This window comes from Bos grunniens, chromosome 2, assembly GCF_055505025.1.
Source record: "Bos grunniens cultivar Pamir isolate PY7600 chromosome 2, Bosgru_T2T1.0, whole genome shotgun sequence".
In the NCBI taxonomy this organism is placed as follows: domain Eukaryota; kingdom Metazoa; phylum Chordata; class Mammalia; order Artiodactyla; family Bovidae; genus Bos; species Bos grunniens.
In genome coordinates, this window is record NC_141166.1 from 101770977 (window position 1) to 101783239 (window position 12263).

At 37.3% G+C, this 12263-nt stretch overlaps 1 non-coding gene and 1 pseudogene across 2 annotated transcripts; both read left to right on the top strand.

The window, feature by feature from the left end:
• The first annotated feature begins 1922 nt into the window (after nucleotides 1–1922).
• Nucleotides 1923–2004, top strand: TRNAL-CAA (transfer RNA leucine (anticodon CAA)). Its single transcript has one exon. It is a non-coding gene; the product is annotated as a tRNA-Leu (tRNA).
• Nucleotides 2005–8320: 6316 nt separating this feature from the next.
• Nucleotides 8321–9362, top strand: LOC147378423 (large ribosomal subunit protein uL30-like; annotated as a pseudogene). Its single transcript, XR_015152210.1, has 2 exons — nucleotides 8321–8761; nucleotides 9038–9362. The product of XR_015152210.1 is annotated as a large ribosomal subunit protein uL30-like (transcript).
• The last annotated feature ends 2901 nt before the right edge of the window (nucleotides 9363–12263 follow it).

Below are 12263 nucleotides of genomic sequence, written 5' to 3' on the forward strand. Positions count from 1 at the left end.
GTAGACCAAAAGATACATGACACATATCTGGAGATTTTTCTGAAGTGTTAACACTGCTCAAAACAGGGTCACTTGAAAGACATGGAAAAGTGTTACTACGAGGTAAGAAAGGCAGAAGTTGATTTTTAGAAAGAGCGTTTTTTAAAAAAGTAAAGATCAGTGTTTTAAAAAAAAAACAGATTAATCTCTTAATTTTAATTGATTTTTCATAACTGCATATTAGAAAATCTTACTAATAATAAACTGAAGTGATTTTAGTTTAGATTTAGTTTAGATCTTTATATGTGACTTAGACTATGAAGAGATGCCTTCAAACATTATTTATTGAGAAAATAAGTATTAAATGGAGTTTCCAGTATTTCTGTACTTTGGGAAGAGGCTTTGATGTGAAAACTATTTTCCTTCCTATAAGTTACAGTTGTATAACATGCCTTAATTTTGAACCATAAATGAAACACTCAACTTTATGTTGAACACTCAAATGAAACTCCATTCAGATGAGAATTTATTTTTTAGTGCCAACTGAGAATTTTGAGAAACACAGGGAGATAAAAGAATCAGTTTGGATGTTTATTTAAAATACAGTGTCCTGGTCTCTACCTCATACTAAGTGAAATACAATCTCTGCACGTGAAATCTTGGCATCTGTATACAATTGTAGCAAAACCTCTAGTTGACTTTGAACCATACTAAAGTTTAAGAATGACTTTATTGTTAGTAAATATTTATTAGTTGGACTATAAAGAAAGCTGAGAGCCGAAGAATTGATGCTTTTGAATTGTGGTGTTGGAGAAGACTCTTGAGAGTCCCTTGGACTGCAAGGAGATCCAACCAGTCCATCCTAAAGATCAGTCCTAAGTGTTCATTGGAAGGACTGATGTTGAAGCTGAAACTCCAATACTTTGCCCACCTGATGTGAAGAACTGACTCCTTGGAAAAGACCCTGATGCTGGCAAAGATTGAAGGAATGAGGAGAAGAGTTTGACAGAGGGTGAGATGGTTGGATGGCATCACCGACTCAATGGGCATGAGTCTAGGTAAACTCCAGGAGTTTGTGATAGACAGGAAGGCTGTGGGGTTGCAAAGAATTGGATACGACTGAGCAACTGAACTGAACTGAACTGATTATTTTCATCAAATATTTCCTTTTCATAAAAAAAATTTGTTTTTTAATAGACACAGGAAAATACTTTTCCAAAGTTAAAAATTAGACCTGAAATTACTTTTATGAAATAAGTTCTTGGGCCTGAAATCACCTTAATGGGATCAATAATATTATTAGTGCTAAAATTAAAAGGAGAAAGAACTCAAGGGAAGTCTTAATATAGTAAATAGTATACAAATTTTTGAATGCTCTAGAACTTAACTGTTAATTATAAATATAGTATATATATTAAAATATATCACTTATTAAGCTGTTTCAAAGCTGAAACTCCAATACTTTGTCCACCTGATGTGAAGAACTGACTCCTTGGAAAAAACCCTGATGCTGGGAAAGATTGAGGGCAGAAGGAAAAGGGGTCGACAGAGGATGAGATGGCTGGATGGCATCACTGACTCAATGGACATGAGTTTGAGTAAACTCTCGGAGTTGGCAATGGACAGGGAGGCCTGGCTGCAGTCCATGGGGTAGCAAAGAGTCAGACATGACTGAGCGACTGAGCTTAACTGAATTGAAACTATGTCAATTATTAAAATTTAGTACTCAAAACAAATGTCATAAAGTATTCAAAATAAATGCTATAAAACATGTGAAGGTCTATGCAATTCATCAATAGGATTTGACCCAATTCCAATAATTCTATCTGCTTGCTTTATTTGATTATTTAACATTAGAAGTAGCTGCATTTTAAAACAAAATTGGGGGAAAGGAAATATTTGCTGCTAGCAGTTGCTTTTAAGAAGTGGTATCTGGAAATAGAGCTGTGATGGCTGGGTGGTCAAGGCATTGGATTCAAAATCCAATGGGGTCTGCCTGCTCAGGTTAGAATCCTGCTCACAGCATTTCTCAGTGAAATTAAAAGATGTTGGCTCCTTGGAAGAAAAACCATGACAAACCTAGACAGTGTATTAAAAAGCAGAGACATTACTTTGCCTGCAAATGTCCGTATAGTCAAAGCTATGGTTTATCCAGTAGTCATGTATGAATGTGAGATCTGGACAATTAAAAAGGCTGGGCACTAAAAAACTGATGCCTTTGAACTGTGGTGTTGGAGAAGACTCTTGAGAGTTCCTTGGACGGCACGGAGATCAAACCAGTCAATTCTAAAGGAAATCAACCCTGAATATTCGTTGGAAGCGCTGATGCTGAAGCTGAAGCTCCAATACTTTGGCCACCTGGTGCAAAGAGCTGACTCATTGGAAAAGACCCTGATGCTGGGAAAGACCAAAGGCAAGAGAAGGGGACAACAGAGAATGAGATGACTGGATGGCATCACCAACTCAATGGACATGATTGAAAGCCCATTTTAGAAAGATCTTAATCTGTATTGTTTAAAATGAACTTTTCTTTAAATCTTAAGGAGATAAATTTCACCAAACCTGAAAATTCACTTATGGGATTTACCTCAAAGGAAGACAGGGTTTTTTCCAAATAGTTTAACTTAAAGAATAGAGATTGTTACTTAGACATAGGCGCCATCTAGTGGCAAAGGGCGGTAGTTTTGGGGTAATTGTTTTCTCATTGGATAAGAACAATATGAAACTGGCTACGTTTACAGCTTTTGTTAAAGGCTTAAAAAAAACGTCATTTTAAACTGTAGAGATTAAATTGAAAATTATTTACTGAATTTCAAAATAATTTATATTAATGAACATCACAGAGCGAGGAAGAGGTTGAAAATGATGAAGGTAATATCAACATATATTGTAAAGATATGGGTGATATAAAATGGAAAATCAGTACACATAGAATTTAAGAAAAAACTTTATTGAATATTGTTATAGATATTTACTGTATACACACATTTTATGAAGAATGGTCTTCTTATGTTCAGAGCTTATTTTAAAAATTAATATGTAGTGGAATTCTCTTTTCTCTGATGAAAGTGGTTATATCACTATATATTCAAAAAATTAGGAAAATTGGACTTTCTGATTATTTATAATTAACCAGTAAATGTTTATTAAGTAGGTATTCTACATAACTAGGTTCTGGGGAATGAATGTGATTGAAAAAATATATAGTCTCTATTTATAATCTAACAAACTATAGCTGACATGACTAGAGATTAATTACAAAAAAAATATTTAGTAGGAAAATTAATTTAAATGGCTTTCAAAATATATAACCACTGTATAAACAAAGCTCAAGAAAGAGCATACTTGCTTATTCTGGTGCTTTGTACCAGCTCAAGAGAAATCATCTGTATTAAAAGTTTATTATGTGTACTCATTACTTGGTCTGACATATATCTCTATAACTTCTTCCACTGGCATGTTCAAACATAAATATGGTGTTTTCTTATACAAAGAATTAATAATGTCAAGTGTATGAAACCATATGTAACATTGCCGGGCCATGGTAGATATTTAGTTCCTTTAATTCTTTTAATATTTAATACAGATAATCAAGAATAGTTATTGTGAAAACTGAACAAGTACTGAAGGGGAATGTTTTAGATGGCGTATGATTGGATAAGGGGAGATATAAGATGTTTTGAGTAAGATCTGGAACAGAGTCATAGGTATAAAATGACAAAGTAGTAAAAAGGCATGTAAAATAGGAGCATAAAATTGAGAGTTAATATGTTGTATTAATGATGTAGAGATCCATGTAAATGTAGAGGTCAATGTGGAAAGTAAAAAGAAATAACATAAGAATGTGATTAGAATCAGGCAAGGAATTCTCTCTTAAAGATTTACTTTATATCAATATGATAGGCAATAGGGAAAACTGTACTCAATGTTAGGGTTAAAAAGACTGATAAGATTAGGTTCCTGAACTGAAAGAACACATAATAAACGAGGGTAGAACATTTGCTGGGTATCCAAAATTATTTTGAATTTTATTCAGTTTATTGATAAATATATCCATTCGATGTTTTTATTTCTAAAGTGTTAATTTTCAAATTCTCATGCACTAATCAGAGGGAAAGTATCCATAGTTCTTCTGGTTGAAGAACAAAAGAACCATATCCCAGGATGGTCCCTAACATCAGTGCATTTTTCTCAATCCTTATGATTTTCAGGGTGATTGTCAAGATGTAGTTTGGTCGTGAAAGTCCTCCTTAGATATCATTTGTTAATTCAGTAGCCTACAGCAAGATTTGGAATGACTTGATGAGGTGTGCTGAATATTTTCTGCTGTTCATCCTCTTCACCCTGCTCTCTGCCCTAGGAGACTGGTTCCTAAAGACCGAATCATCTGGAAGCTGGTCTTAGCTTGAGACTGTCTGAATTCTGAGGCCAGAGCTCTGGTCAGGTGGCCCATCCCCCATAGCAACAATCTCATTTCAGCTTTGGTTGCTACTACTTCCCTTTGCCCCTCAAGTCTAGGGAGAGTAACACCTTCATGTTGGCTGGTACTTCAGTTGAATTCCGTTAAACTTGCCCAGATCTTTGATTAAACTATCTTTTGAATGGGTTTCTGTTTCTTGCTGAAATTCTGATATAAGGCTTCCAGTCACAGTCCCAGGAAGAAGATTATAGAAAAGGAATATACACTAAAAAAAGAGGGACTCGGCAGAAGAGGCTGTGTTTATGTTGTGGTAACAAACAAGAACTAAAATCTTAGTGGTTTAACACATAGATGATTATTTCTCTGTCACTCAAAGGTCACTATCATTGATGTGATTCTTCAAGGCAGCTATCATTCATGTGTCACTTAGCAATCTCATGGTCTTTGATTTTTCTGGCTCCAGTTTCTTACCACAAGACATCCACATTTGCTGCTGCAGGCGGAAAGGGAACTGGAAAATTGCACAGTGGCTTTTTACTGCCTCAGCCAAGAAGCAAAACACATCACTTCTTCTCATAGTTGATTGACTTGAAGTATCAGATCTCCCTGGCCAACTCCTAAGGGGCTGGGAACTTTAGTACTGTGTGAGCTCAGGAAGGAAAAAGGACATGGAATACCTACTATTGTGGTATAATAAGCAATATGTGCATGCGCAGTCACTAAGTCCTGTGTGACTTTTTGCAACCCCATGAACTGTAGCCTCCAGGCTCCTCTGTCCATGGGATTTCCCAGGCAAGAATACTGGAGTGGGTTGCCATTTCCTCCTCCAGGGGATCTTCCCAATCCAGGGATCGAACCCGCATTTCCTGTGTCTCCTGCACTGGTGGCAGATTCTTTATCACTAAGCCACCTGGGAAGCCCCATAATAAGCAATATCTTTGGCTTTTGTCCCGGCACAGGGTTCCATTGTAACTTTCTGAGTGCTAGGAGTGACCTTTGTCATTCATAATAAGCCCCTTTATATCACACTTAAGTTTATGCTAATGAGATAACTTAGAATAAGGTCCCTAGATAGCCTCAGGATGGGACTGGTCACCAGAAAGACCAAGCGATTAGAGGGTAGGAACTTGCACCCCCACCCACTGACTTCCAGGGAGAGGAGAGGGGCTGGATACTGAACTCATTGAAACTTAGAGAGCTTCCAGAGTGATGAACAGGTCAGGTTGGTGGGAGGGTGGCATACCTGGAGAGGACAAGGAAGCCCTGTGCCCTCCCCACCCTGTGTCCTTTTCCATCTGCTATTCCTTTGTATCTTTCATAATAAACTGGAGTTATAGGCATAGCATTTTCTTGAGTTCTATGAGTCATTCTAACAAATTATCAAACCTTGGAGGGAGAAGAGGTAATAGGAACTCTGGAATTTGTAGCCAAGTTAGACAGATGTGGACTGTCTGGTACCAGGGACTTGGTACTTAGGCCTGATGTTTGAGAGAGAGCAGTATTATGAGATTGAATCCTTAAACTTGTGAAGTCCAACACTAACTCTGGGTAGTTAGGGTGGTTAGTATCAGAGTAGTATTGAATTGTAGGACACTCAGATGGTGTCAGAGAATCAAAGAGTTAGAGATGTAGTGTTGGAAAAGATGAAATGTAGACATTGATAAGTTAAATTGTCATGTTAAAATTTAAAAGTAGCAAATGAAAAAGATCAGATATCACATACAAAGTCAATTGATTTATAGGTCATATGCAGTAACTATAATAATAAGACATAATGTTTACTAAATGCTTTACAAATATTAAGCCATTTAATCTTCATAACAACCCTATTTAACAAGTAGCATAATTGTCCACATTCTGGCTCTAGAATTCATGCTATTAACCCCTAATGCTAACATTTTATATATGTCTTTATTTGATTACCATTGCAATAGATATCAGCATGTTTTATACAGGTAGCAATAAACAATAGTAAATGTGGCATGAAAAGATATACAAAATGTTAACAATTAGTATATGAAACTGAAAATCTTCATAGTTTAGGGGAAAAAAAAGCGTTTGCTCTTGGCAGTCAGTGAAGATAGAATCATCCCTTAAACTAAAGTACTAGAAAATAGAAATGGTGGTAGTTTAGTCTCTAAGTTGTGTCAGACTCTTTGTGACCCCATGAACTGTAGCCTGCCAGGCTCCTCTGTCCATGATTTTCCAGGCAAGAATACTAGAGTGGGTTGTCATTTACTTCTCTAGGGTGTTTCCCTGATCTTCCCCACAAAGGGATCAAACCCATGTCTCCTGCGTTACAAGTGGATTCTTTACTGACTGAGCCACCAGGGAAGCCAATGGATTTGATGATACGTGAGAACTTATTGCAGAAGTGTCACATTTCAAATCAGTAAGATAGACAAATTACTTAATAAAGTGAAGAACAGGTAGTCATCTTGAAAGAAATGAGAATTTAGAGACCTACTTTACTCCTTACACAAAAATGAAATCCAGATTGATCAACAATTTATATGTAAAAGTGTTTGAAGAAGGAAGAATGATTGTTTAAATTTTTTATGCTGTGAAATCCTTTTTTTTCTGGGTTGAGTATATCCAACCCAGAAGCAAAAGCAAAAGCAGCAAGCTTTCTTTGAAAGTTTTATGCAGTAAAAAATAACATAAACAAATTTACAGAGGGAGCCAGGTTTTCTCACCCACCACATCAACAAAGCAGTTCGGCATTATTGTTTTATGTACTGATGCTCCATGTAAGGTTCTATCTAACAAAATGTTCTTGTACTAGAATAAGATTAAGAGGAGGAAGAAGTTGAAAAACACTCTCTAGTTGTGCACACTAAGGCCCAGAGCAGTTAAGGTCACAGAGTCACAATCTGCTCTAGACTTGTGCTGTTTTGTTGTTTGTTTTGTTTCTTTTTATTATCCCTTTGTTAAGATTAAAAAACACTATATTGCCATTAAAATAAATCCTCTTTTTCAGTAATAAAAGAGCCTACTGATTTTTTCAGTTTGCTTAGTCCTTAGTAGTTTTGAATCTTTTTCATGTGTCCCATTATTGATTATTTAATTACTTATTAGCACTGTCTGAAAATATGTAGGTTAGGAAAAATGGAATAGACTTTGCAAAGAAACGTACAATGGGTGTGTTTCTTTTAGAGGTATTTAAAAATTCTTCCAAACAAAAATTCATTAGAACTGCCTTAAAACTCCTTTTATAGTGTAAGCAAAATCCTGTGGACTCTGTTAAGGTATCTTTTTCTTATGCAGTTGTCAAGTGTGCAAGAAAATTACTTGTGTTTATTTGGAGTTTATCCTCCTAATAAACGCATTTCATTAAAAAAAAAAATTCATTAGAGACCTTACTTGATGGTCCAGTGGTTAAGAATCCTCCTTGCAATGCAGGGGATACACGTTTGATCCTTGGTCTGGGAGGATTCCACATGCCGTGGAGCAACTAAGTCTGTGTACCACAACTACTGAGCCCACACGCTGCAACTGTTTAAAGAAAGAAAATGAAGTCGCTCAGTTGTGACCGACCCTCTGCAACCCCATGGACAGTAGTAGCCTGCACCAAGCTCCTCGGTCCATGGGATTTTCTAGGCTAGAGTACTGGAGTGGGTTGCCATTTCCTTCGCCAGGGGATCTTCCCGCCCCGGGGATCGAACCCAGGTTTCCCTCATTGTAGCCAGACACTTCACTGAGCCAAGCCTGCATACTAAAGCCTGTGCTTCTCAACAGGGAAGAAGCTTGTGCTCCGCAACAAGAAAAGACACAGAGATGAGAAACCCGCGAACCACAAGTTGAGAGCAGCCCACACTTGCTGTAACTAGCGAAAGCCAGCACTCAGCAACGAAGAACTGCTAGAGTCAGAAAGTAAACAATGAAAATAAATAAATCTTAAAAAAAATTCATTAGCGCTCTTTCCCGCCTGGAACCATGGTGGGTGCAGAAGAGAAGAAAAAGAAGGTTCCTGCTCTGCCAGAAACCCTTAAGAAAAAGCGAAAGAATTTCACAGAGCTTAAGATCAAGCGACTGAGAAAGAAGTTTGCCCAAAAGATGCTTCGAAAGGCCAAGAGGAAGCTTATCTATGAAAAAGCTAAGCATTACCACAAGGAATACAGGCAGATGTACAGAACTGAAATTCGAATGGCTAGGATGGCACGAAAAGCCGGCAACGTCTATGAACCCGCGGAACCCAAATTGGCGTTTGTCATCAGGATCAGAGGTATCAATGGTGTGAGCCCAAAGGTTCGAAAGGTGCTGCAGCTCCTTCGCCTCCGGCAGATCTTCAATTGCACCTTTGTGAAGCTCAACAGGGCATCAATTAACATGCTGAGAATTGTGGAGCCATACGTTGCATACTGCTAAATCGCTTCAGTCGCGTCGGACTCTGTGCGACCCCATAGACGGCAGCCCACCAGGCTCCCCCGTCCCTGGGACTCTCCAGGCAAGAACACAGGAGTGGGTTGCCATTTCCTTCTCCAATGCATGAAAGCGAAAAGTGAAAGTGAAATAGCTCAGTCGTGTCTGACTCCCAGCGACCCCATGGACTGCAGCCCACCAGGCTCCTCCATCCATGGGATTTTCCAGGCAAGAGCACTGGAACAGGGTGCCATTGCCTTCTCCATACATTGCATGGGGGTACCCAAATTGAAGTCTGTAAATGAATTGATCTACAAGCGTGGTTATGGCAAAATCAACAAAAAGTGAATTGCCCTGACAGACAACGCATTGATTGCTCGATCTCTTGGGAAATACGGAATCATCTGCATGGAGGATCTATCTGATTCATGAGATCTATACCTTTGGAAAACGTTTCAAAGAAGCAAACGACTTCCTGTGGCCCTTTAAATTGTCTTCTCCACGAGGTGGAATGAAGAAAAAGACTACCTATTTTGTAGAAGGTGGAGATGCTGGCAACAGGAAAGACCAGATCAACAGGCTTATTAAAAGGATGAATTAAGGTATCTACCAGGATTATTTTTGTAATCTGGTCAGTAATAAACAATTGAAACAAAAAATAAATTAAATTAAAAAGTCATTAGCAACACACAGCCTAATGAAATTTGGCATAATGCCAAATGTCCAAAGTATTTTATTATAAAGAAGATGTCACCTTCAAGGCAATTACATAGCACAGGTACCTTGGTTGGTATCACAACTCTGCTGCTGCTGCTACTAAGTCGCTTCAATCGTGTCCGACTCTGTGCGACCCCATAGACGGCAGCCCACCAGGCCCCGAAGTCCCTGGGATTCTCCAGGCAAGAACACTGGATTGGGTTGCCATTTCCTCCTCCAATGCATGAAAGTGAAAAGTGAAAGTGAAGTCGCTCAGTTGTGTCTGACTCTTAGCAACCCCATGGACTGCAGCCTACCAGGCTGCTCCGTCCATGGGATCTTTCTAGCAAGCCTTTTTAACATGCTAGTCTCATAAAGTTACTTCTTATAAATATACATAAATTAGCATTTATACATATGTGTACATACATGCTTTGATGTTGCATTGCATGTGAATATTAATTTTTTTATCAGAATGATTAATAGTTCAGTTGCTCTTGTAAGTATTGATGGTCCAATCATGTTTTGAAACATGAAATAAAAAATTCTTTCTCAGTAGGGAAAAGTAATCTGTGTTTATTTAATTCTTAATCAAATTATTTGTACTTTGAACATTGTACTCAATGGCTGAGATTTATTGCAAATGTTACCATCTACCTACAGAGAACTCGTCATTCATGAACATCAAATCCTCTTCATGAATTAGTTTATTTTCCCCCAAATTGTTTGGAATTCATGTATTTACACTAACATGATGGATGTCAGTTTGAGTAAACTCCGGGAGTTGGTGATGGATAGGGAGGCCTGGCATGCTGCAATTCATGGGGTCGAAAAGAGTCGGACATGACTGAGCGACTGAACTGAATACTAACATTTTAAAGCATTAAGGTTATTGATTAATTTATTAAATATACAATAATTATACAAAGTTATCACAAAATTCTAAGAAAAAAAGATTAACAGGGTTTATAGAATCCAATGGACACAGGAGCCTGGTAGGCTGCAGTCTATGGGGTCGCCAAGGGTCGCACACGACTGGGCGACTTCACTTTCACTTTTCACTTTCATGCATTGGAGAAGGAAATGGCAACCCACTCCAGTGTTCTTGCCTGGAGAATCCCAGGGACAGGGGAGCCTGGTGGGCTGCCGTCTGTGGGGTTGCACAGAGTTGGACATGACTGAAGCGACTTAGCAGCAGTAGCAGCATAGTGAACTAATCTGCAAATCAAATAAGTTCATTACAAAAATAGTTATACCTAATAATAGGACTCTTTATAGATCCAATTAATATTATCCAACAAAGATAATCTTGTTTAAGCTACCTCATTAGAGGCTAAGAAAGCTTTTGAAGTTTAAATGGAGCAGTATTTTCTGATATTTAACACATTTTTAATTTAATTTTCCTATTTCTAAGTGGATCAAATTTATTTTATAAAAGGTTCAGAATTTTATGTAAGTCCTAACCAATGGTTCACTAATATTTTTCTGTTAAAACAGGAACCAAGTGTAAGTTTCTGGATTTTATAAAATTAAGAAAAAAATTTTTTTTCTAATTCTTAAGAAGAGACTGGCTTTATGTAAATAATATTGTGCATATTGAAACAAATAATAAATGACAGTATTTTATTTCTCTGAATCCTGGGGTAGAAAAGCAGTTGGGTTTTTAGTGGTGATCTGATATAGCCAATTGCCTTAAGTGAGAATACACATAAATAGCGTCTCCAAGTGATCACTTAAAATTAAAAAATAAAAAGAAGCCATAATCTAGAGACACTGAGCTATTAGGTCTTTACTCTGCTACTTTCTTTTGGGCACTCTCTATCCTAACAATTTTAGGAGAGATACTTTAGTTTTGTTCAGTTGTAAACTCCCCAGGTAGTAAATGGGAGATAGGAGATTATCAGTCAAAAAATTGGGTATCTCCCTGTGCCTCTTATTTTAAAGCTCTCAAGAACTGATATATTTGATGCTGTCCTTGCCTCTTTGATCATAGCTAATGAAGCTCTTCAAAACTGTCATGCTGTATCTTATGTGGAATATAGAATATTCGGTATTTTTCTCAAAATAACATTCAATTGAATTCACCTGTTAGTTTTATTTTCTACGTTAAAACCCCCAAATTACTTTCATCTTTATTCATGCTTTCTATTATTAAAACAATTACTATTGTTGTTTGTTCTTTTTCTTAAAATGTGATAAATGCTAGATATAGGATTCTAAGCCTAGTCAATGGCAAAAATAGGAAGAAATTACATCCTTGCATATGCTTTCTTGAACAGGAATGGAGAGGGGGAGGTTAAGAAGTATACAAATGAGAAAGATGGAGATTTTGGTAAACTTTGTAACCGTAGGTAGTGGTAAGCAGAGAGAGGCGTATCCTAAAAGCCCTGAGTGTGCCTATGAAAATGGCCAGAAGCATAACCCTGTATGAAAGGGGCAGGCAGCTTTGTGGGGGTGAGGAGAGAAAATATGATGAAGATTAGCCAGCCACCAAAATGGAAAATAATTTTTTAAGATTAAAATTAAATGTCTTCTTTATCAGCCATCATGCGTGATGAAGTTAGTTTTTAACTGTGGATTACCACAGTCATTTTTCCTGTGTATGCTAGCAGAATTACATTACATGGCAGTTTCAACTCACTGAAGAAAGTCAAAATTTGGGAATATTTATGCAAGGTTAATAACAAAACATGCATATTTTGATGCAAAAAACAATGAAGAGATCTTAAAAATAGACTCAGGAATATGTAAAACCATTAGAAAGGGGTCAGATGGATTGGGTAGCGATTTTAAGGATTTGCGTGAG